Source organism: Colobus angolensis, unplaced genomic scaffold (assembly GCF_000951035.1).
Source record: "Colobus angolensis palliatus isolate OR3802 unplaced genomic scaffold, Cang.pa_1.0 Scaffold368, whole genome shotgun sequence".
NCBI lineage: Eukaryota > Metazoa > Chordata > Mammalia > Primates > Cercopithecidae > Colobus > Colobus angolensis.
In genome coordinates, this window is record NW_012117021.1 from 291577 (window position 1) to 317089 (window position 25513).

General features: G+C 40.4%; 1 protein-coding gene and 1 pseudogene across 1 annotated transcript in view; both read right to left on the reverse strand.

The window, feature by feature from the left end:
• The window catches only part of LGALS9 (lectin, galactoside-binding, soluble, 9), a 142816-nt gene that overhangs the window by 19804 nt on the left and 97499 nt on the right, over positions 1–25513 (reverse strand). The gene's annotated exons all lie outside the window — the stretch shown is intronic.
• On the reverse strand, positions 23211–23670 carry LOC105520001 (annotated as a pseudogene).

Below are 25513 nucleotides of genomic sequence, written 5' to 3' on the forward strand. Positions count from 1 at the left end.
CCAGCTACTTGGGAGGCTGAGGTGGGAGAATCGCTTGAGCCTGGGAGGTTGAGGCCACAATTGCGACACTGCACTCCAACCTGGGCAACAAAGCGAGATTCTGTCTCAAATGAAATTCCCCAAATTCCCATATTATAGAGATACACAGTGAAATATTTGCAATGGAATGGTATCTCTGGATTTGCTTCCACATATCTAAGGGTGGGAAGGGAAGCAAGCAAGGGAGGGTATAGGATGAAGCAAAATAGGCCTGAGTTGATCGTTGTTGGAGCAGAGTGATGGGTGTGTGTTGTTGATGGTACAATTCTCTCTGCATGTTTGAATTTCCTATAATAACAAGTTAAACACTGTGCAGGCCAAACAGAAAACACCTGCCAGCCAAATTCAGCCTACTGGCCACTGCTTTCTGGTCTGCACTGTTGAGTTGTGACCACACAGGACCCTGGGAAACCCGTCCTAGCTCAGTGTACACACCTGGCACCGTGAAAGGCCCAGGAAATCTGGGATCTGATTCAGACAGACTCTGCTCCCCATGGATTTGAGGGGGGTGTCTTTTGTTGTCCCTCAGGTCAGGTCTGAACTCTGCCATTAAGTACTTCAGTGACCTCAAGCAAATCACAGCTTCTCTGTGTCTCTGACTTCTCTTTCTTGTCCCTGTCTACACCCGCAGTGTGGGGGAAGAAGAATCAGCCTGATCCAGGTATGGACCAGCGTGGCCTAGGATTGAGAAGCCTGTTGTTCCTGAAACACATCTGTGGAACATTTTCCCCCTTGTCTGTTTGTGGAGGCCTGTGATTCTCTCCAGAGCCTTTCATACTATCATGAGAGTCAACGCTGGAAATACACACCCTCCTGGGAAGCATGTGGCCTCCACTCAAGTGTATCCACACCACAGCATCTAGAATTGAAGGCAGAGTGTAATGGACACAGGCTCGCAAGTGCACACAAGGCTGAACTAAGGAAGCCAGGAGGGAGAAAGAGCAAGTACAGATCATGGGGGCAGGACAGGGCAGGTTAATCTCCAAGGCAACAAGTTCACCAAAAAAGTTCTGTGAGGTTTCAAAATGTCTGAAATGGTGCCCTCAAATTCTGAAAAACAAGATTATTTTATTTTAGTTTAGTTTGAGATGAGTTCTCTCTCTGTTGACCAGGCAGGAGTGCAGTGAGGGGTGTGATCATGGTTCACTGCAGCCTCCACCTCCTGGGCCCAAGTGATCCTCCCACCTAAGCCTCATGAATAGCTGAGACCAAATAAGTACATGCCACCATGCCCCACTGATTTTTAAGTTTTTTTGAAAAGAGGGGTTCTTGTTGTGTTGCCAGGGCTGGTCTTGAACACCTTGGCTGAAGTGATCCTTCTGTCTCGGCCTCCCAGAGGGCTAGGATTTCAGGTATGAACCACCATACCTGGCTTGAAAAATGAGATTTTAAATAGAAAGTTATCCTACAAACAAGGTTATTCATTGGAGTATTATAATACAAAAGATTACAAAGCAAAGTATTGGAAAGAGCTTAAATGTCTTCCAACAGGAGAAAAGTGAAAAAAATTAGGGTATTTCCATATAATAGGTTCTGTGTAGCCTTAAAAAGAAAAGAAAAAGAGGAAGACAGAACTCTGAGCACTGATATGGAATGATACCATTGGTAGAAAAAGTGGGTGGCGGAAGGCTACGGACTTGCATTTATTTATTTATAGATAAAATATCTCTGGAAGGATTTACAAGAAACTTATAACACTGGGTATCAGTGGACCACCCCCCAGAAACATCCACATTCGAATCCCCGGAAACTGTGAATATGTTGTAGAAGGGACTTCACAGATGTGATTGAATTAATAATTTTGGCATGGGGAGATTGTCCTGATTTTACAGGTAGTCCCAATGTGATCACAAGGATCCTATAAAAGGGAGGCAGGAGAATGAGTCAGAGGTAGAAGATGTGACAACAGAAGAAACAAGAAGCTGGTTTTGGTTTTTTTGTTTGTTTGTTTGTTTTGTGTTTTTCTTTTTTTTTTTTTTTTTGAGACAGGATCTCACTCTGTCACCCAAGCTGGAGTACAGTGGCGTGATCTCAGCTCTCTGCAGCCTCCACTTTCCCAGGCTGACACGATTCCCCCAACCTCAGACTCCCAGGCAGCTGGCTGTACAGGCATGCACCACTATGCTCGTCCATTTTTTTTCTATTTTTCGTAGATACATGGTCTCACTTTGTTGCCTAGGCTGGTCTCCAGCTCCTGGACTGAAGAGATCCTACTGTCTTGGCTTCCCGAAGTGCTTGGATTATAGGCATGAGCCACTGTGCCTGGACAAAGCTGCTGGTTTTAAAGATGGCAGGAGGGGCCATAAACCAAGGCATGCAGGCAGCTTCTACAAGCTGGAAAAGGAAAATAAACAGATTCTCCCCTGGAGCCTCCAGAAGGAAACAACCTTGCTGACAAATTGATTTTAACATCTGACCTCCAGAATCATTAAGAGTATAAATTTGTTGTATTAAGATTGGCCAGCCGAGGCTGCTGTGGAATTTAGATCTGTGTGTCCAGGAAACCCAGGAAAACAACCGGACTCACTTTTGCTCTGCAGGTGCAGGAGGATGGATTTTTGCACTGGATTTATGGTCCCACTGGCTCCCCTCCCAGCTCCGTACACTAGCAATTCAGACATTGGCCAAGTCGCTTGACCTGTGCCCCAGTTTCCTCCTCTGAACGGCAGGACAGTAACACCACCTGGCAGAGTTCTGGAGAGGACTGGGTGTGATGCGGTGAGCTGAGCCCCTGGCTTGTGTCAGCCTTGACAGTGCAGCTCTTTACATGGAAAGAATCGATCCCTCTGCTGAGTCAGAACTTGCTCTCTGTTCCTGGTTGTGCCCAGAGACCGGAGACTTTCCCTCTTCTTATTTGGAAGTCTAGAAAGCAGAGCTCAGCCCTGCGGACCAGAATATGGGCAGCCTCGTTCTGGACTCAGCGTCACCAGAGGACACCCAGGCTCAGTCCTGACAGTGGGGAGCTCAGCCTGGCTGGTCGAGACTGACCACCAGCTGGAACCAGTACGTGGCTCTTAGCCAAAGTGCCCCATTGCCTCAGAGGCTCCACGGTCCTGCTGGCCACCTTCCATGACACTTTGATTTTAGCCTTCTGACCTCCAACACTGTAAGAACAAACGTGTTGTTTTAAGGTTGGCCAACTAAGGCTGCTGTGGCATCTGGATTCATGCGTGTCCATGAGAGTGCACGACACTGCTCTCCAGCCTGGGCAATAGAGCAAGACTCTGTCTCAACAAATTAAAAAATAAAAAAATAAGAAAAACTGCTTGGTGAGTTGTAATACAGTGAAATATCTACTTCTATGTTCTGGCTTTTCTACTTCTAAAAAATTGCCCAAGAAAAAGGAAAACATACGTGCCTGTTTTAACAGCTTTACTCATCATTGCCCCAGGCTGGAAACAATGCAAATGTTCGCCAAAGGAGAAGGGAGAAATGAATTGTGGTTTTCACACAACAGAGTAGCCCTCAGCAATAAGAAGGAGCTGGGCCACAGGAAACATCAATGGGCCTCGCAACTGAGCGGAAGCCAGATCCAAACAGACACATGCTGTGAGAATTCCATGCTGTGAGAGTCAAGTTGAACAACAGGCCACAATGGCGTCACCCTTGGGGGTCACTGACTGGGAGGGGCACGAAGGAGTCTTTGAGAGGCTGGAAATGTTCTGGATCTGGTTCTGGGTGGTGGTGGCACAGGTGTTTACATCCATTAACAATAGCCTGAGGCTGGGTGCAGCGGCTGACACCTGTAATTCAGTACTTTGGGAGGCTGAGGCAGGAGGATTGCTTGAGCCCAGGAGTTCGAGACCAGCCTGGGCAGCATAGTGAGACCTTGTCTCTACTAAAAATCAAAAAAATTAGTGGGGTATGGGGGTGCATGCCTGTAGTCCCAGCTACAGGGAGGCTGAGGCAGGAGGACTGCTTGAGCTTGGCAGGTTGTGGCCATAGTGAGCTATGGTCATACCACTGCACTCCAGGTTGGGTAACAGAGCAAGACGTTGTCTCAAAACAAAACAAAACTAAACTAAACAGAAAACCAGGATCTGTACATTTTACTCCACCTAGACAATATATCTCTAAAAAATACTGCTAAAAGAAAAAAATCTACCAGAGCCCAATGAGACACAGGCACATCTCAGAGTTCTAGCAAATGAACACATTGGCATTAACTTGAGCCTTGGAGGTGAGTGATAGGTAAGCAGCCCACTAGTGAGTCCAGTCTATAAAGGAGGGCCCTCTGCTCCACACCCAGAGGGGCCCCAGTCATACTCACCAGCCATCAAAAGTTCAATGGCTAAACAATGTGTACAAAATACATAAAATGGGCTGGGCGTGGTGGCTCACACCTGTAATCCCAACATCCTGGGAGGCCAAGGCATGCAGATCAGCTGAAGTCAGGAGTTCAAGACCTAGCCTGGCCCGTCTCTACTAAAAATACAAAAATTAGCTAGGGACCGTGGCTCACACCTGTAATTCCAGCTACTCGGGAGGCTGAGGCAGGAGAATCACTTGAATCCGGGAGGTGGAGGTTTCAATGAGCTGAGATCGCGCCACTGCACTCCAGCCTGGGTGATGGAGTGAGACTCTGTCTCAAAAAATATATATACATTACAAAAAGTGGACTGAAGCTCTGATGCATGCTTTAACATGGATGAAATCTTGAAACCATTATGCTAAGTGAAATAAAGACAGCCACAAAAGGACAAATGTTGTATGATCCCACTTACATGAGGTATCTAGAATGGGCAAATTCTTAGGAACAAAGTAAAATAGAGGTTACTAGCAGCTAGAGAGAGGGGAAATGAAGTTATTGTTTAATGGCTACAGTTTGTTTTGTATGGGGCGAAGAAAAATTTTTCAAATAAATAGCGGTGGTGATTACACCACATTGTCAATGTACTTGGTGCCACTGAATTGTACACTTCAAAATTGTTATAAAGATATATTTTATGTTAACGTATATTTTATATCACAACTGTTTTTTTGAGACAGTCTTGCCGTGTCACCCCAGGCTGGAGTGCACTAGCACAGTCTTGACTCACTGCAACCTGTGCCTCCAGGGTTCAAGCAATTCTGGTGCCTCAGCCTCCTGAGTAGCTGGGCTTATAGGCACCTGCCACCAGGCCTGGCTAATTTTTGTATTTTTCTGGTAGAGGTGGGGTTTCCCCATGTTGACTGGGCTGGTTTCAAACTCCTGAACTCAGGTGATCCGGCTGCCTCAGCCTGCCAAAGTGCTAGAATTACAGGCATAAGCCACCGTGCCTGACCTTATCGCAAGTTTTTTTTTTTTTTTGGAGGTGGAGTCTCACTCTGTCTCCCAGGCTGGAGTGCAGTGCCATGATCTTGGCTCACTGCAACCTCCGCCTCCCAGATTCAAGCAATTCTTTTACCTCAGCCTCCTGAGTAGCTGGAACTACATGTGCACACCGCCAACCCTTGTTAATTTTTTTTTTTTTTTTGTATTTTAATAGAGAAGGGGTTTCACCATGTTGCACAGGCTGGTCTCGAACTCCTTAGCTCAGGCAATCCGCCCACCTCAGCCTCCCATAGTGCTAGGATTACAGGCATGAGCCACCACACCTGGCCTATCACAACTTTTTAAAAGTGAAAAGATATGTACATATAAATATTCCTTACATTTATATCTACATTATTGAAAACCACAAACCAGCTGAAGTATAAATGGGGGAACAGTTTAACACACACCAGTAAGACTGAAACTTGTTTATGCTAAGACAGAAAATATAAAATGATGTGCGCTAGGAGAATAACTATTAAATACATGCCAATTGGCCCAGTGTGGTGGCTCATGCCCTGTAATGCCAGCACTTTGGGAGGCTAAGGAGGGTGGATCACCTGAGGTCAAGTGTTCGAGACCAATCTGGCCAACATGGTGAAATCCCATCTCTAATAAAAACACAAAAATTAGCTGGGTATGGTGCTGGGTGCCTGTAGTCCCAGCTACTGGGGAGGCTGATGCAGGAGAGTTGCTTGAACTTGAGAGGTGGAGGTTGTAGTGAGGCGAGATGGTGCCACTGCACTCTAGCCTGGGCAACAGAGAGACACTCCATCTCAAAAAAAAAAAAAAAAAATCTATTGCCCAGATCAACAAACTAATTTTGTGCCAACTGCCTTAATGAAGATAAAATAAATGAAATAAACTACTAAATTAAGTGCAAAGGAGCAGAAAATCTATTAATTTGGTAATTTTATTAAGAATGATGATAGCTAATATTTATGGTGAGCTTGTTATAAGCCACATCCTATCCTAAATGTCTTACTTGTTTTAACTTCATCCTCCCAACACTTCTATGAGATTGATTCTAAAATTCTCTTCACTTAGAAACAACTGGGGCCTAGAGAGGAGATTTCTCTGTGCCATGTGATGCTGTTTCGTAGCATTTTGCCCCCAGTAGAGCTTCTTTCAAAATTGGGGTCAATCCTCTCAAACCCCTTTGCTGCTTTATCAGCTAAGTTTCTACACACTTCTGAATCCTTTGTTGTCATTTCAACAATGTTTACAGCATCCTCACCAGTGGAATCCATCTCAGGAAACCACTTTCTTTGTTTATCTGTTAAAATCAGCTCCTCACCTGTTCACATTTTATCATGAGATTGTTGCAATCTCTTGATATCATATCTTCAGGCTCCACTTCTCATTCTAGTTCTCTTGCGAGTTCTGCCACATCTGTGGTTGCTTTCTCCACTGAAGGCTTGAGCCCCTCAAAGTCATCCAGGGTAGTTGGAATCCATTTTTTCCAAACTCCTGTTAATGTTGCTATTCTGACCTCCTCATGAATGTTCTTAATGGCGTCTAGAATGGTGACTCCTTTCCACAACGCTTTCCATTTACTTTGCACAGATCCATCAGAAGAATCACTATCTATGGCAGCTTTAGCCTTACAAAATGTATTTCTTAACTAAGAAGACTTGAAAGTCAAAATCACTCTTTGAACCACGGGCTTCAGAATGCATGTTGTGTTGACGGCGTGAAAACAGTGTTCCTCTCCTTGTGCATCTCCACCAGAGATCTTGAGGAGCCAGGTGCATTTTCAAAAAGAAATAGTATTTTGAAAGAATTATTTTTTCTGAGCAGTAGGTTTCCACAGTGGGCTTTAAATATTCAATAAATTATACTGTAACCAGATGTCTTCCAGGCTTTGTTACTAAATTTACAGAGCACAGGCAGAGTAGATTGAACATAATTCTTGAGGGCTCTAGCATTTCTGGGATGGTAAACAAACAATGGCTTCAATTTAAAGTCACCAGCTATACTGGCCTCTAAGAAGAGAGTCAGCTGTCCTTTGAAGCTTTGAAGCCAGGCACTGACTTCTCCTCTCTAGGAGGAAAGTCCTAAATGGCATCTTCTTCCATCAAAAGGCTGTTTCTTCTACATTGAATATTTGTTGCTTAGTGGAGCCGCCTTTATCAATGATCTTAGCTAGATCTTCTGAATGACTTGCTGCAGCTTCTACATCAGCACTTGCTGCTTCAAACTTGTATTTTTTATTTATTCATTTATTTATTTATTTTGAGATGGAGTCTTGCTCTGTCACCCAGGCTGGAGTGCAATAGCACAATCTCGGCTCACTGCAACCTCCGCCTCCCAGGCTGAAGCGATTCTCCTGCCTCAGCCTCCTGAGTAGCTGAGATTACAGGCACGTGCCACCATACCCAGCTAACTTTTGTACTTTTAGTAGAGATGGAGTGTCACCATGTTGCCCAGGCTGGTCTTGAACTCTTGACCTCAGGTGATCCACCTGCCTTGGCCTCCCAAAGTGCTGGGATTACAGGTGTGAGCCACCACACCTGGCCTAATTTTTGTATTTTTAGTAGAGACAGGATTTCACCATGTTGGCCAGGCTGGTCTTGAACTCCTGACCTCGTGATCTGTCTGCCTCAGCCTCCCAAAGTCCTGAGATTACAGGCGTGAGCCACCGCGCCCGGCCAACCTCGCACTTTTATATTATAGAAATGACTTCTTTCCTTAAACCCCATGAACCAATCTCTGTTAGCTTCAAACATTTCTTTTTTTTTTTGAGACGGAGTCTCGCTCTGTCACCCAGGCTGGAGGGCCGTGGCCGGATCTCAGCTCACTGCAAGCTCCGCCTCCCAGGTTCACGCCATTCTCCTGCCTCAGCCTCCCCGGGTAGCTGGGACTACAGGCGCCTGCCACCTCGCCGGGCTAGTTTTTTGTAGTTTTTAGTAGAGATGGGGTTTCACCATGTTAGCCAGGATGGTCTCGGTCTCCTGACCTCGTGATCCGCCCGTCTCGGCCTCCCAAAGTGCTGGGATTACAGGCTTGAGCCACCGCGCCCAGCAGCTTCAAACTTTTCTTCAGTGACTTCCTCACCTCTCTCAGCTTTCACAGAACTGAAGCTCGCTAGGGGCTTGCCCTGGATTAGGCTTTGCCTTAAGGGAATGTTGTGGGTGGTTTGATCTTCTAGCCAGGCGCTAAAACTTCCTCCATATCAGCAATAGGGCTGTTTCGCTTTCTTATCATTTGTGTATTCACTGGAGTGGCACTTTTAATTTCCTTCAAGAACTTTCCCTTTTTTTTCACAACTTGGCTAACGGGAACAAGAGGCCCAGCTTTCAGCTGAGGTCAGCTTTCAGTATGCTTTCTTCACTGAAGGTAGTCGTTTCTGCCTTTTGATTGAAAGTGAGAATCATGCAATTATTCCTCTTACTTGAACATTCACAGGCTACGGCAAGGTTATTAATTAGCCTAATTTCAATACTGTTGTGTATCAGGTAATAGAGAGGCCTGAGGAGAAGGAGCGAGTTGAGAATGGGTGGTGGATGACACAGTCAGAACACACACAACTGGGAGGGTGCGGTGGCTCATGCCTGTAATCCCAGCACTTTGGGAGGCTGAGGTGGGAGGATGGCTTGAGTCCAGGAGTTGGTGACTAGCTTGGGCATATAATGAAACCTCTTCTCTACAAAAAATTTAAAAATTAGCTGAGTGTGGTGGCATGCACTTGCTGATTCAGGAGGCTGAGGTGGGAGGATCGCTTGAGGCTGGAAGGCGGAGGTTGCAGTGAGCTGAGATTATGCTACTGAATTCCGACTTGGATGACAGACAAAGACCCTGTCTCAAAAAAACCAAAACAAAAGAATACAGAACAAAAAGACACATAGACAACATTAAGTTTACCCTCTTATATCAGTGAGGTTGTAAACAATCACAACAGCAACATCAAAGATCACTGACCACCATAACAGATACGATAATAATGAAAACATCTAAAATACTGTTACTGAAATGTAACACAGAGACATGAAGTGAGCATACGCTGTTAGAAAAATGGCACCACAAGACTTGCTTGGCACAGGGTTGCCACCAACCTTCAATGTGTAAAAAATAATACCTGCAAAGTGCAATAAAGCAAAACACAATAAAATTTAGTAGGACCGTACGTGAGATTTCTTTGTATTATTTCTCTTTGTAGAGATGGGGTCTCACTGTCACCCAGGCTGGAGTGCAGTGGCACCATCACAGCTCACTGCATCTTTGAACTCCTGGACTTCAAGTGATCCTCCTGCCTCAGCCCCCCAAGTAACTGGAATCATAGGCATGAGCCACTGCACCTGGTGTCTCTCCATTATTTCTCACAACTGCATGCAAATCTATAATTAACTCAAAACAAAAAGTTAAACATTTATAAAGTGTTGACCAATGTACCAAATGACCATAACAAAAACCCAATTCCAATTTAGATTAAATATAAAGCTACATACCTTAAGTGATATACAACTGTGAAGCAGCATTTGAAAAATCAGATAACCTGTCTGGAAATACATTTTAATCTAAATAAACTCAAAGCATCAGACTACAAAGAAATGTAAAATTACAAAGCCAAGCATTTCACACAAATTTTCAGAAAGCCAGCCAGGTACACTTCATCATTTCCGCTATCTGCTTTCCATAAGATCTGAAGATACAATAGCATTTCTCTTGTATCTGTTCTCAACCATAGAGGTCAGAACTAAATTAGCTAATAAACTAGCCTGACTACTATACTTTAGTTAGAAAACAAACTCATTATAATTTGTACTCAAAGACAATGTTCCTGAGGAACTGGAGGTGAGATGGACGCTAAGGAACAACTTCCTATGTCATTACATATAAAGAAAATTCTTTGAAGTTGTCTGTGGCACACAGATGGAATCCTTGTTCTATGTAATGAGTGCTGGCTTAAAAGGTATGCTTTTCTGAAAGTGACATTTTGACCAATTTAAATCATATTTTACATGTAATAAAACCATTTTCTATTTACATGAATCAAATAAAGTCTCGTAAAGCAAACACTTATGCCTCCATTTGTTTCCCACTTTTTGCACAAAATTGGATTTTCATAGAATAGGTTTTCTTAAAAGGATAAATGCTCACTGAAATTGGTCATTTTATATATTTGAGACTGACAAATCTCAATATATAATAATAATATGTATCCTCATATTATGCTAATTTTATAGCTATATTGTCAAAGGAAACAGTGTTTTCTGGATTCACTTGGAAATGAAACCAACCTAAAGAAAATGAAAATGATAATCCCAAATATGCTACCCTGTAGAGGAAGGGGTTTTTCTTCCCCTTAAGTCCCCTTATACATTAGTCATCTTTCTTTTATTAAAAGTCTTAAAATATCGTCTAAAGCAGATTTCAAAATACAACATCCATGAATCCGTAGGAGACCTGCTCACAGACGGCATCTGTAATTTACAGGAAGATGACGCTGACACTGGCTTAACCATGCACTTAGCACACCACAGTTACAGCGAATCACACAGGAATTCCACACACATTCCCTACCCACTGTCATCCTTAGTTTAACATTGTGGCATCAACAGAGAAAAACCAGTGATTCCTAAATGTCTTCTCATATTGCCCAGTCTTCAGGTCCTTGCTCATTTGGCTAAGACCAAATAAACTAACACCATTCACTAAAATGCTTCCTGGCCAGCATGAACACAAAAACAGAGTGACTCCATGCAGATGGCATCATCTGGTTAAAATTAAATTTAAACTTATTTTCCTTTGGGGTATAAAATATATAATCAAGTGGAATTATCCTTCATATGCAAGTACTTGATAATAGCCTTGAGGTGTTCTATAAAGTCATCTAGAGCCTGTGTATTTAAGAAACAAATTTCTGTTTGTCTCAAGATCAGTTTAAACTAGCTGAAAACAGTAAGCTACATTTCATCACCAGTTATTGTGCTGAGGAATCACTAAAGCCATATCTAAATAATTCTCTTTTTGAAAATAACTCATTTCCCGTTAAAAAAAATAACTCATTTCCCCCAACACGCACACTGCAAATGGCACACATTTCAAGAGTAAATATGTGATTTCAAACATGTATCTTAAAGCAATTTAAACCAACAACATGTAAGAACTCGGCATAATCACTTAGATAATATCTAATTAGAATTCTCCTTTAAAACAATAGAAACGCGAGTAAATAATAAGCAAATAAATAAGAAAGCAAGTAAATGAGAAAACAAATAAGCAAGTATATAATTAACAAGTAAAAAGTTAAAAATCAATCCCTTTGCAAGCTGCAATAATTGATGAGGTTGTCACTAACCAATCAGACCATTTACATCAAGCATTGTGGTGAGACAGTCTTTCACTTACAGTTAACCAGAGAGATCCTTAAGATCTATGTCTGACTTATTTCTACATTTCTTATTTAATCCCTTCAATTATGTTAACTGAATACAATTAAGTTGCAGTGGAATACATATATACTGTTTTAGTGCTAAGAGCTTGTTATTTTACAGAGAACATTTGGAAAATACAGGAAAATGAAGATGAAAGTGGAAACCAGCTGTAACTTCTCTTTCACTAACGTTGATGCGGTGGCATATTTCCTTTCAGTCTGGGTAGAAGAAGGAATATCTTTATTTGCTTTTTTCATGGGTTGTTTAGCACAAACATTTTCATAATCACAGCAAGTTACTGGGAGACAGAAAGTGAAGCACCTGACAGATTCCTACTCAGTTCAAGGAAAGAATGAAAAAAAAAAGCTAAGCCATTAGCAGTGAGATACTGGAAAATCACTTTTTACTTTTTTAAAAACGAAAATAATTATTTTTAGAAGAGTTTTAGACACATAGAAATATTCAGTAGAAGGTACACACTGTATACCCTTTCTCCTCCACCTGTGATTACCTCTTGCCTTAGTGTGGCACATGTGTTACAACTGATCACCCACACTGATACATCACTAGCTAAATACCAGTTTAGTTATGTTAACATCAGCTAACATAATTGAATGCTTTAGAGTTGACTCTTTGCGTTGCACGGTGGTGGGGATTTTGTCATGGATCCATCCTTGCAGAATCATATAGAAGAGTTTTACTGCCCTAAGCATCCTGTGCTTCACCTATTCATTTTTCCTCCCTTTCCCATCCTCAATCTCTGAGAATTGCTGATCTTTTTTCTATCTCTATAGTTTTGTCTTTTCCAGAATGTCATATAGTTAAAATTATACAATTTGTAGCCTTCATAGACTGGCTGCTTTTATGCATTTAAAGTTCCCCCATGTCTTTTCCGGGCTTGATAGCTTATTCTTTGTATGGCTGAATAATATTCCACTGCATGGATGTACCATCATTTGCTTATCTATTCACTTATTTAAGGACATCTTGATTGCTTCCAACTTTCGGCAATTATGAATGAAGCTTCTGGAAAATGTTAAGGTACAGGTTTTGGGGTTGACCTAAGTTTTCAACTCATTTAGGAAAATCACTAGGAGCATGACTGCTAGAATGTATGGTAAAACCATATTTAGTTTTTGTTTGTTTGTTTTGAGATGGCGTCTTGCCCTGTTGCCCAGGCTGGAGTGCATTGGTGTAATCTTGGCTCACTGAAACCTCCGCCTCCCAGGTTCAAACATCTCTCCTGCCTCAACCTCCTGCATAGCTGGAATTACAGGTGCTGGCCACCATGCCCAGCTAATTTATGTATTTTTAGTAGAGACGGGGTTTCACCATGTTGGCCAGGCTGGTCTTGAACTCCTGACCTTGTGATCTGCTTACCTCAGCCTCCAAAAGTGTTGGGATTACAGGCGTGAGCCACTGCGCCCACCTGTCTTTTCATTCTTAACAGTGTCACTGGCACAGCAGACGTTTCACTTTAATGAAGTCCATCTTGTCCATTTTCTGTTTTTTAGATGATGTTTTTGTGTTGCATCTAAAAACTCATTGCCAAACCCAAGGTCACCTAGATTTTCCCCTATGTTATCAAACTCTTAGAAATTTTCTAGTTTTGTGTTTTTCATTTAAGTCTATGACCTGTTTTGAGTTAATTATTGGGAAAGGTGTAAGGTCAGTGTCTATATTCATTATTCCACATGTGGTTGTCTAGTTGTTCCAGCACTATTTGTTGAAAAGACAATTTTTTCTCCATTAAATTGCCTTTGCTCCTCTGCCAAAATCAGCTGACTCTATTTGTATGGGTCTATTTCTGGGTGCCTATTCTGTTCCATTGATCTATTTACCTATTCTTTCACCAATACTTCACTGTCTTAATACATATAGGAGACAACATATACAAAATAGGAAGTCAATTATAAATGAGAACAAAGTTCTACTGTTTTTCTCCCCAAAGTATTTTAACCAAACATTTTGGTGTAAAAAATATAAATGCCAACAAATTTGCTCAACTATAACAGAAAAAGAAAGCTTACAAGAGAATGTAGAGCTCATAATTTTTACTTAGTGTTTGTTAGAGAAATGCTTTAAATGGACTGAAAATCCTGAAAAACTGCTTGAATCATAAAGAATCTATGAAATATTATGGAAGCATTTTCTAACTTGTTTCTGAAACCTCTGGAAAAAATGCCTCATGTATTAATACAAGCTAAACTTCTTTAGAGAAATAAAAAGAAAACCATACATATCATTACATGTATACATTTGTCTTTCATATACTTGTAACTCAGAAAACCATGCTTTCACAAATATAATAATAGAAATACAATAATATTAGCAATCATAACATCCGTGAAACTGTAAAGAATAAACTGGCCAGATGCTGTCTCTTACACCCTAGAACCCAGGTTCCGGTCAAGGCTTCTCTTGGTTGTATGAACTCACCTCATGGACCTGTCATGATCAAAAGAGATACTGTAAACAAAAACATCTTGCATACTGTAAAAGCCTATAGATGTGTGGTTCCTCTAAAGCCAGGCACTTTAACGACTGATAGCTGCCCCTGCAGAACCTCCTTTCTCAATTCTTAAACAAGTTATATTTCCAAGTCCAGTTCAAAAGTTATATTCTTGGAAGTCTCCACACCCCACCTATCCACCCAGGCAGAACGAATCCATCTACACTCTAGTATTATGCTGTCATAACTCTTGTCTCTTCACCAGTTCATTTAAGGGTATAATGAGCATTTAAAATATGTCAGGCATCATGCTATGCACTGGAGAAAAAAATCTTAAATGTGTAAAGCTTACAAAGTTTTTCACACACATTATCACATTTCCTACTTTAAAAATATCCCATAGGATCATAATTGTTTGTTTACAATTTCCCTAACCAGAATGAATTCCCAGTGGGTAGAGACTAAGTGTGATTCATCTTTGACTCCCCAGAGTCTAGTGCAGTGCCTGGCACACAGAAAACACTCATTAAGTGCTTGATAAATTAATGAATAAAGGAGTAACAGACACTTGTTCGATTACTAAAATATCCATCAGGGTTAACACTGAAATAATCTTTCCACAAAGTTTCCACAGGGGAAAGGGGAAAAATACATTATATTATACAAACACATCTGGGGAGCAAAAATTCTTCCCTATGGCAGAGCATCTCCAACTCAAGTTTAACTGTTTAACAAAGCCACAGAACAACTAAAGATGGATTTGATTTCACTCTGGACTAACAAGCTCTAAGTGAAGAACAATGTGTTTTGCATAAAAGCTATCTAGATCATTCTGCTTGATAAAACTAGACATTATTACACAAATATTAAAATAAACAAACTAAAGTGCTTCTGCACAGCAAAATAAACTGTCATCAGAGTGAACAGAACCTACAGAATGGGAGAAAATTTTTGCAATCTATCCATCTGACAAAGGTCTAATATCCAGAATCTACAAGGTATTTAAACAAATTTACAAGAAAAAAAGAACTCATCAAAAAGCAGGCAAAGGATATGAACAGACACTTCTCAAAAGAAGATATTTATGTGGCAAAAAAACATGAAAAAAAAACTCATCATAACTGGTCATTAGAGAAATGCAAATCAAAACCACAATGAGATTCCATCTCATGCCAGTTAGACTAGTGATCATTAAAAAGTTAGGAAACAACAGATGCTGGAGAGGATGTGGAGAAATAGGAACGCTTTTACACTGTTGGTGGGAGTGTAAATTAGTTCAACCATTGTGGAAGACAGTGTGGTGATTCCTCAAGGATCTAAAATCAGAAGTACCATTTGACCTAGCAATCCCATTACTGGGTATATACCCACAGAATTATAAATCATTCTACTGTAAAGACACATGCACACGTATGTTTATTACAGCACTATTTACAATAGCAAAGACTTGGAACCAACTCAAATGCCCATCAGCGATAGACTGGATAAAGAAAATGTGGCGCATATACACCATGGAACACTATGCAGCCATAAAAAAAGAATGAGTTCATGTTCTTTTCAGGGACACGGATGAAGCTGGAAACCATCATTCTCAGCAAACTAACATAGGAACAGAAAACCAAACACTGCATGTTCTCACTCATAAGTGGGAGTTGAACAATGAGAACACATGGACACAGGGAGGGGAACATCACACACCAGGGCCTGTTGTGGGGTGGGAGCAAGGGGAAGGATAGCATTAGGACAAATACTTAATGCACACAGGGCTTAAAACCTAGATGACAGGTTGCTCAGTGCAGCAAACCACCATGGTACGGGTATACCTATGTAACAACCCTGCACGTTCTGCACATGTATCCCAGAACTTTAAGCATAATAAAAATAAATAATACGCTGGGCTCTATGGCTCCTGCCGGTAATCCCAGCACTTTGGGAGGCTGAAGTGGGTGGATCACCTGAGGTCAGGAGTTCGAGACCAGCCTGGTCAATTGGCTCACTGCAACGTCCGCCTCCCAGGTTTAAGCAATTCTCTTGCCTCAGCTTCCCTGGTAGCTGGGATTACAGGTGCTGAGCATGGTGCCCGGCTAATCTTTTTTTTTTGTAGAGATGAGGTTTCACCATGTTGGCCAGGCTGGTCTTGAATTCCTGTTCTCAGGTGATCCACCCACCTTGGCCTCCCAAAATGTTGAGATTACAGGCATAAGCCACTGTGCCCAGACTATTATCCCATTTTATTTTTATATTTTTATTTATTTATTTTTTTCAAACGGTGTCTCGCTCTGTCACCCAGGCTGGAGTGCAGTGGCACAATCTCAACTCACTGCAACCACCCTCTCTTGGGTTCAAGTGATTCTCCTACCTCTGTCTCTCGAGTAGCTGGAATTACAAGTGCACACCACCATGCCCACCTAATTTTTTTTTTTTTTTTTTTGAGATGGAGTTTCGCTGTTGTTGCCCAGGCTGGAATGCAATGGCGTGATCTTGGCTCACCACAACCTCTGCCTCCCAGGTTCAAGTGATTCTCCTGCCTTGTGAGTCTCCTGAGTAGCTGGGATTACAGGCATGTGCCACTACACCCGGCTAATTTTGTATTTTTCGTAGAGACGGGGTCTCTCCATGTTGGTCAGGCTGGTCTCAAACTCCTGACCTTAGGTGATCTGCCCACCTCAGCCTCCCAAAGTGCTGTGATTACAGGAATGAACCATTGCACCCGGTCAATTTTTGTATTTTTTAGTAGAGATCGGGTTTCACCATGTTGGCCAGGCTGGTCTCGAACTCCCAGCCTCAAGTGGTCCACCCACCTTGGCCTCTCATAGTGCTGAGATTACAGGCATGAGCCACCATGCCCAGCCTTATTTTTATTTTATTTAGAAACAGGGTCACCTTCTGTCACCCAGGCTGGAGTGCAGTGGTGTGGTTGTAGCTCACTGCAGCCTTAAACTCCTGGGCTCAAAAGATGTTTCCACCTCAGCCTCCCAAGTAGCTGGGACCACAACCACACAACACCATGCATAGATTACTATTTCCTTTTAAACATTTAAAAAAAAGACAGAGAGAGTAACTGATCTTTCAATTCTCAATAATATTATGCCATGGTGGTTATACAATGAAAATAAAACACAAATACAATGAAATACAAATTCAGTGAAAGCAAAATACAATGCTAATCAATATTTAAAGAAGAAAATCACAGAGAAGGCTGTGTGATGTGGGAATTGATTAGGAAATATGCATTCAGTGAGAGCTCTACTACTAAATAGTTATGAGACCTTGGCCTACCTCTATTCTCTCTGAATCTTGTTTCCTCATCTGTAATAAGAGAGGCTTGCCAAAGACTTTGATTACGTATAATATAAAAATTTGATTTATTAAAAAGAATTTCATGGGGAATTTATTTTTCAAAGCAAAAAATAATTGTTTATGTTAATATCCACTTTAGTCTTCAAAATCAGATTTCATACATACATTTAACATCTGGACCAATACCTTGTACACAGCATGACTTCAATCAATATGTCAGGAGTTGGAGGCCTACCTGGCCAGCATGGTGAAACCCGGTCTCTACTAAAAATACAACCATCAGCCAGGTGTGGTGGCATGGGCCTGAAATCCCAGCTAGTAGGGAGGCTGAGGCAGGAGAATCACTTGAACCCAGAAGGCGGAGGTTGCAATGAGCCAAGATCACACCACCGCACTCCAGCCGGGGTGACAGAGTGGGAATCCATCTCAAAAATAAATTAATAAACAATAAATAAATAAATACTTGGGAAGAAAGTGAATAAATAAAACAGATTATCAACACATTGGGACACAGATGTATGTTCATATGTACATGAAACTGAAATTAAAACCTTTTGTACAGATCCATTTATTCATATAAGAAATACATATTAAGAGTCTATGATTCAACAGGAACTGGGACCCAATACCATCCATAACTAGACTAACCAACTTCCTGCCCTCCTGAAGCTTATGTTCGAGGAGGGTCAGATAATAAAAAACAAGAAGAGCAAATTATTAGATTGTCATAAATGCTACAAATGAAACACAAAAGACAGTTTGTTAAATAAAAACAAAGAAGGAACTACTTTATGTAAGACCGTTAGAAAAGTCCTGTGTGGGACTTCTGACTCACAGAACTGTGACATAATAAATTTATTTCATTTTGAGCCACTGAGATTTTGATAATTTGTTACCCAGTAAGAGAAAACTAATGCAGTTTTTGGACATTTCCTTCCTTATTTTCTTTTTGATCAAATGCCTTACCTTCCAGTTTTATTTGAGCTATGAAAAAGGTGGAATTTTCTTTAAAATAGTCTTATGATATAATAGAAGAAGAAAAGGTCTGTGAGATATAATCAGCATGTACAGTCATGAGCCCCATAAGGATGTTTTGGTCAATGATAGACTGCATATAGATGGTGGTCCCATAGCATTAAAATGGAACTGAAAAATTCCTATGATTTAGTGATGTCATAGCTGTAGTAATGTCATAGCACATTGCATTACTCACATGTTTGTGGTGATGCTGTTATAAAATAAACCTACTGCACTGCTGGTTACATAAAAGCATAGCACATTCAATTATGTACAATACTTAAAACTTGATAATGAGAATAAATGGCTTTGTTACTGAAAAAAAAAAAGAAAAGAAAAGAAAAGTCCTGTGTGGAGTTGACAAGTGAGCTCAGGCCATAGGCAAGTCAAAGGAACTAAGAGAAGAGGATTCTAAGCAGATAAAGTAGAAATACAAAGATAAGGGAAAGGGCTGGGTATCTTCATGAAAGAAAATGAACGGAGGCCAGTGTGGCTGGTTGCTGGTGTGTGAAGGGAGAGGGTGATATATTAGGAGTGGGAAGAAAGTGATGACACTGGAGATTCAAGCAGTGGGTTCATCATGTCAGACTCCATTGGTCCATAGGGTTAATAATAAACTGGTGGGGAGACAGGGTGGAATGGAAAGTAAAAAGTCACTTCTATAAATAATAGAAAAAAATATTGTCCTTAAGTACCCTTTCTCTTCCTTCCTTCCTTCCTTTTTCTTTCTTTCTTTCTCACTCTCTCGCTTTCTTTCTTTCTCTCTCTCTCTCTTTCTTTCTTTCTTTCTTCCTCTTTTTCTTTTTCTTTTTCTTTTTTTTAAGTCCAAGTCTCACACTATCACCTGGGCTGGAATGCAATGGCACGATCTCAGGTCACGCAACCTCTGCCTCCTGGGTTCACACGATTCTCCTGCCTCAGCCTCCCTAGTATCTGGAATTACAGGCGCCTGCCACCACGCCAGGCTAATTTTTTGTGTTTTTGTTATAGAGACGGGGTTTCACTATGTTGGGCAGGCTGGTCTCAGACTCCTGACCTCGTGATCTGCCCGCCTTGGTCTCCCAAAGTGCTGGGATTACGGGCATGAGCCACCATGCCCAGACTATTTCTATGTCTATAGTTTGGTGTATAGAAGAAAGCATAATAAACCTAAGTTGAAGAAGCCAGTTGGCCTATAAATTCTCTGGAGCCTTGAGTATGCCACATTCTTTTCTTCTGATAACAGACTTTCTAAGTCCCCTGGTCACAGGGTGGATTTGTGCCTTGTGCAAGGCCAATCACAGTAATCCACTCGGTCTGGAGATAAATCCAAGCAGAGTCATAGTCTTGTATTTAAAATAAAATAAAATAAACAAAATAAACTGTATTTGTAATTTGACAATCTTACCACAAAGAAAAGTCCAGGATGAGACAGACTCACTGGTAAATTCTATCAAACATTTAAGGAAGAAATAACACAAGCCTCTGTAAACTCTTTCAGAAAGTAGAAAAGGGGATAATTCCCAACTCCTTTGATGTGGCCAATATTACCCTTATATTAAAATCAGACAAAAACATCTCAAGAATAGAAAATTACAATATTCCTCACAAGAATAATCCAGAAATTCTTAACAAAATAAAACCAGTGACATATTAAAAAATAATAAATATATCATAAGTAAAGTTTATTTCAAGAATTTAAGAAAAAAATTTTCACCAAGAGAGGGCCTTGAAGCAATGACATGTCAACAGCAATAAACACACTTAGCATCCACATGATGGTTTCCAAACACCATTCCCCAGTAACAGGAGCCAAGGCTGCTTAAAGAAGTAGCTGATTCTAGAGCCAAGGCAGGGAAAATACAAGATGAGCCAGAAATATCTTGTGCTACCAGAAAGTACAGGAAGTGCTCAAAAAAGAAAGAGACATTGCCAAATGACAGACACTAACCTGAAGGAGCTCCCCATGGCCAAATATGGAATGATCAGAACAATAAAGTAATTAAAATGCTGGATTATAACCCATAGCATAAAATAAGTATCTATGAGCCTACACTGATATAAGTAAATAAAATGGTGGAGGACAGATAGCTTTTTCTTGCAGAATTATAAGTAATAAATGTAAAGACTGATAGAAATAGAAAACCACCAGCAGGCAAACACCAGAGTAATAATCAGGAAGGCAAGATTCACTAATAGATGCTAAAATGAGTGAGAAAAAGTTTTGGGAGAAACAGTACTTGCAGGGTCTCCAAGTATCTTCCTGAGTATATGCTAATTTTAATGGGGAATACAATAATTATACTGTGGATAACCTGGTAGACATCACCTTAACCAAGGTAACCAATGCTAACCAATCTAGGTTAACATTATCAATAAGACATACGGACATGACATACATTCTAATACGATGCTCCAAAAAGGGCACATCAACACTTGGGTGGCATTCTTGCCAAAACAGCATGAAAGGCCATGCCCAGAACACTGTAGAGAACTAGTCAGTAATTTTGTAAAATGTCCACAAGTTGGGTTTGTCTGATTTTTCTCATGACAACTTAAGGTTAGGCAATTTTGTCTCAGACTGGAGGAGACTGAGTAGGCATTACTACGTGGGATCCTGCTTTGCATCCTGGAACATAAAAAGGGGCATTACTGGAAAAACTGTGAATCAAGTCTGTGGTTCAGTTAATACTATATCATGTTAATTTGCTAATTGATATTTGTACTAGCGTTAAGTAAGACACTGACATTGGGAAAGGTGAATGAGGCATATATGAAAAATCTGTTTTTTTTTTTTTTTTACAATTATTGTGCCTAAAATTTAAAAATAAAAAGATAAAACAATCAACAATAAACAGCTTTCAGCAAAAAGAAAAAAAAGAGAAAAGTTCTTCCTCAAACTGATTAAGAGCATGTACCAAAATCTTACAGTTAATATCAAGTTTATTGGTAAAATATTAAATGCTTTCCCACTAAGACACAAAACAAGGCAAGAATGTTTTGCACTTAACACTTCTGTTCAGTATTGTGTTAGAGGCCATGGTCAGTGCAATAAGGGAGGAGAAGCGAGGTACGGGATAAAGAGAAACAGATTGGAAAGGAAGAAATAAAACTGCGTTTTCAAATAACATGATTGGACACATAGAAAATCCTAAGGGATTTACCAAGAAGCTATTAGAACTATTAGGTTGGTGCGAAAGTAATTACAGTTTTTGCCATGGCTAAAAAAAAAAAGCAAAAAATGCAATTACTTTTGCACCAACCTATTGCTAGGTAAATCTGGCAAGGTCACGTGATAAAAAGTTATATACAGCTGTGTCTGGAGTTGGTTCCTTCCGGTGGGTTCTTGGTCTTGCTGACTTCAAGAATGAAGCTGCAGACCCTAATGGTGAGTGTTACAGTTCTTAAAGATGGTGTGTCCAAAGTTTGTTCCTTCAGATGTTCAGATGTGTCCAGAGTTTCTTCCTTCTGGTGGGTTCGTGGTCTTGCTGACTTCAGGAGTGAAGTCACAGACCTTCACAGGGAGTGTTACAGCTCTTAAAGGTGGCACATCTGGAGTTGCTTCTTCCTCCCCGTGGGTTCATGGTCTCGCTGACTTCAGGAGTGAAGCTGTAGACCTTTGCGGTGAGTGTTACACCTCATAAAGGTAGGTCATAACCCAAATTTTAGTCAAAAATGTGGCACAACTGTGAAAGTCCTACATGTCAGTCACAACTGCTATCTTTGCTGTGACTTTCCTGTACAGTAATTTTTAAACATTGTGGCAAGACACCAATGATCGTCTAATCAGACAATACAAACACATTTATTTCAAATTCCTAGGAGGTTAAAAAAAGGTCAGATACTGATGCCTTTAGGCATGCTCAGGGCCAGTTTATAAATACTCCATTCAGTACTATCTTAACACAAATCTGCATCAGTGAAAAGAAACTGGTGAAATCCACCTCTTGCCATTGAATTTGTCAGATGGTGAAGACCAAGACAGAATGTTCCATCAGTTTTAATTTTAAAATACGATTGTCACATTGGGAAAATGAAATAAACACAGTAAAATAAACTGTACAAAGGCAAAGTAGAATAACAAAAAATATTTTACTAAAACATAAAATTTACAGAAGTTTCCAGACAAGCCATACAAAATGGTCACAAGCTTTTTTTGAAGGGGGGAATCCACACTTGACAGTAACGTTATTAGTGAGGGCTGTGATGTTTGTTTAATGTTCCCATTTTGGTTCAAACAATCAAGCTTGTCCATCTACAGCGTCTAAATAAAGTTAGACTTGGCTAGAGAGCATATTCTAAAGACCTGGTTAGCTGCTTTTAACCAATGCAATTAGATCACCAAAAAAGGGGTAAAGGAGCCCATAAAATTAAAATAAAACTACCTCCCCCCTCAAAAAAATAAAATAAAGAAAAACACCCACATCCCTGCAGCTAACCTGACAACTACGTTCATTCACAGTGCTTTAACTTAAACCAGGAAGGGGGAAATGAATAAAAGCAGGGAGGAGTCACTGCTTTTAAACATTTCACAACAATCCAGATGACACTTCTAGCCTCTGCTCATGCTTTATGACAGTGAATCAGGACAAGACATAGATTGGCTAATGTGCATTTAATCACCAAAGAACTGAAGATGTCTGGACTTTTTTATTCTGTAATATTTCTAAGATTGTGTCCATTAAATGCAAACAGAAAGGAGGAAGTCTTGGCAGAACAGGAGAAGTGATACACACTTGATGATCGGATCAATTTAAATATTATTCATGGCATATAGCCTAGTCCATGCTCTAGCTGTTTCTATGGCTTGGGCTTCATTGGTATTCCACTGCTCCACTACATCATTTGCTAATGGATCATCTGGATTGGGAGCACTTAACAAGGCCTGGATCGATAGCAGAATGTGTGGATCTGCAGTGCTGGGGACCACTTATCTTTTAAAACATCTAGACATATTCTTCCCAACTTGTCTACATTAGGATGATTAAATTTTGGTCATGAAACATACTTTAGGGGCTGCCAGTGGGTATTCTTCAGGAAGGAATAGTTCAAGTTTAAAAGTCCCTCCCTCAAAGGGGGAATCTTGAGGGCCAGCAATGACTACATTGAAAACAACGGGCGTTGCTCTCATCTGGTTCTGCTTTGATGCCAGGAACTGGTTCTGTCAGCAAACGCTGGGTTTCCTTGATGATCCTGCGGGACAGCCCAGCCATCTTGTCAGAACCCAAGTTCGGCCTCTGGTCTTGTCTCAATCAACTGTATTTCTATACTTACAAAAACAGTTGGAGAATTAAAACTCTTACATTCCATTTATAATCACATTCCCAAATAGAAAATTTAAAGATAAATGTAACATAATTTATATAAAACCTTTACACTGAAAACTATAAAATCCTACTGAGAGAAATTAAAGGAGACCTAAATAAATTTTTAAAATACTCTGTTTCTGAATTGGAAGATTTGCTGTTATTAAGATGGCAATTCTCCCCAAATGGATCTCTAGATTAAATGTAATCTTATTTAAAATTTCAACAGGCTTCTAAACAATCTGATATTAAAATTTATATGAAAGTGCAAAGGACCCAGAGAAGTCAAAATAATTTTGAAGGTACAGAACAAATTTGGAAGACTCACACACTACCTCATTTCAAAACTTACTATAAAGCTACAGTAATCCAAACAGGGTGCAACTGGCATAAGGATGGACCTATAGGTCAATGAAACAGAACAAAGTTCAGAAATAAACTAACACGTGTTCCATTAATTCTCAACAAAGGTATCAACTTGATTCAGTGGAGGAAAGGAGAGTCTTTTCAACAAATGGTACTGAAATAACAGTATATTCATGTGGAAAAAAAAAAGAATGAACCCTGATCCTTAACTAATACCACACACAAAAGTGAATCATAAACCAAAATGTTAAAGCTAAAACCGTATGATGGTGGTTGTGGGTTTAAAAGTCAAAAAACAAACAAACAAACAAACAAACTAAAACTAAAACCTCTCAGAAAAAACATAAGACAAAATATTTGTGACCTTAGGATAGCCAAGCCTTCTTAAATAGGCCAAACATAAATGAAACATAAGAGAAAACACTGATCAACTAGACTTCATCAAAATGAAAAATTCTGCTCTTTTGAAAGTTACCATATGACAATGAAAACAAGTCATAGGCTCAAAGAAAACACTTGCAAAACCTTTATATGACAACTTATGTCGAGAGTACGGAAAGAACCCTTATAACTCAATAGAAAAAACAGCCCCACAAAAATGGGCAAAAGACTTGAACATACCCCTTACTAAAGAAGATACACAAATGTCACAACAATCTGTGAGTTGTGAATAATAAAAGAGGAGATACACGAGTGGCTAATAAGCACTTGAAGAAGTCTTAACATCACCAGTCCTTAGAGAAATACAAATCAAAACCACAATAAAAACCATTACACTTCTACTAAAATGGTTGCAGTAGAAGGGAGTGTTGGCAAGGACTTAAAGCAATCTGAACTCTCACACACGACTGACAGGAATGTAAAAATGATCCAACCACTTTGGAAAAGTTTGACACTTTCTTATAAAGTGAAACACATACTTACCATACATCTCAACAATACAACCCCTAATATTTACTCAAGAGGAATGACAACATATGGCCAAAGTTTTGTTTGTGAATGCTCATAATGGTTTTATTTGTAATAGCCAAAAACAGAAAGCAACCCAATTGTTGAATGGATAAGGAAATTGTGATATATCATACAATGGAAATTATTCCATTATAGAAAGAAATCAATTACTGACATTTAAGAAAAAGAATGGGGGGCGGAGCAAGATGGCCAAATAGGAACAGCTCCAGTCTCCAGCTCCCAGTGCAAGCCACACAGAAGACAGGTGATTTCTGCATTTTCAACTGAGGTACTGGGTTTGTCTCACTAGGGAGTGCTGGACAATTGGTGCTGGTCAGCTGTTGCAGCCCGACCAGCGAGAGCTGAAGCAGGGTGAGGCATCACCTCACCTCGGAAGCGCAAGGGGAGAGGGAATCCCTTTTCCTAGCCAGGG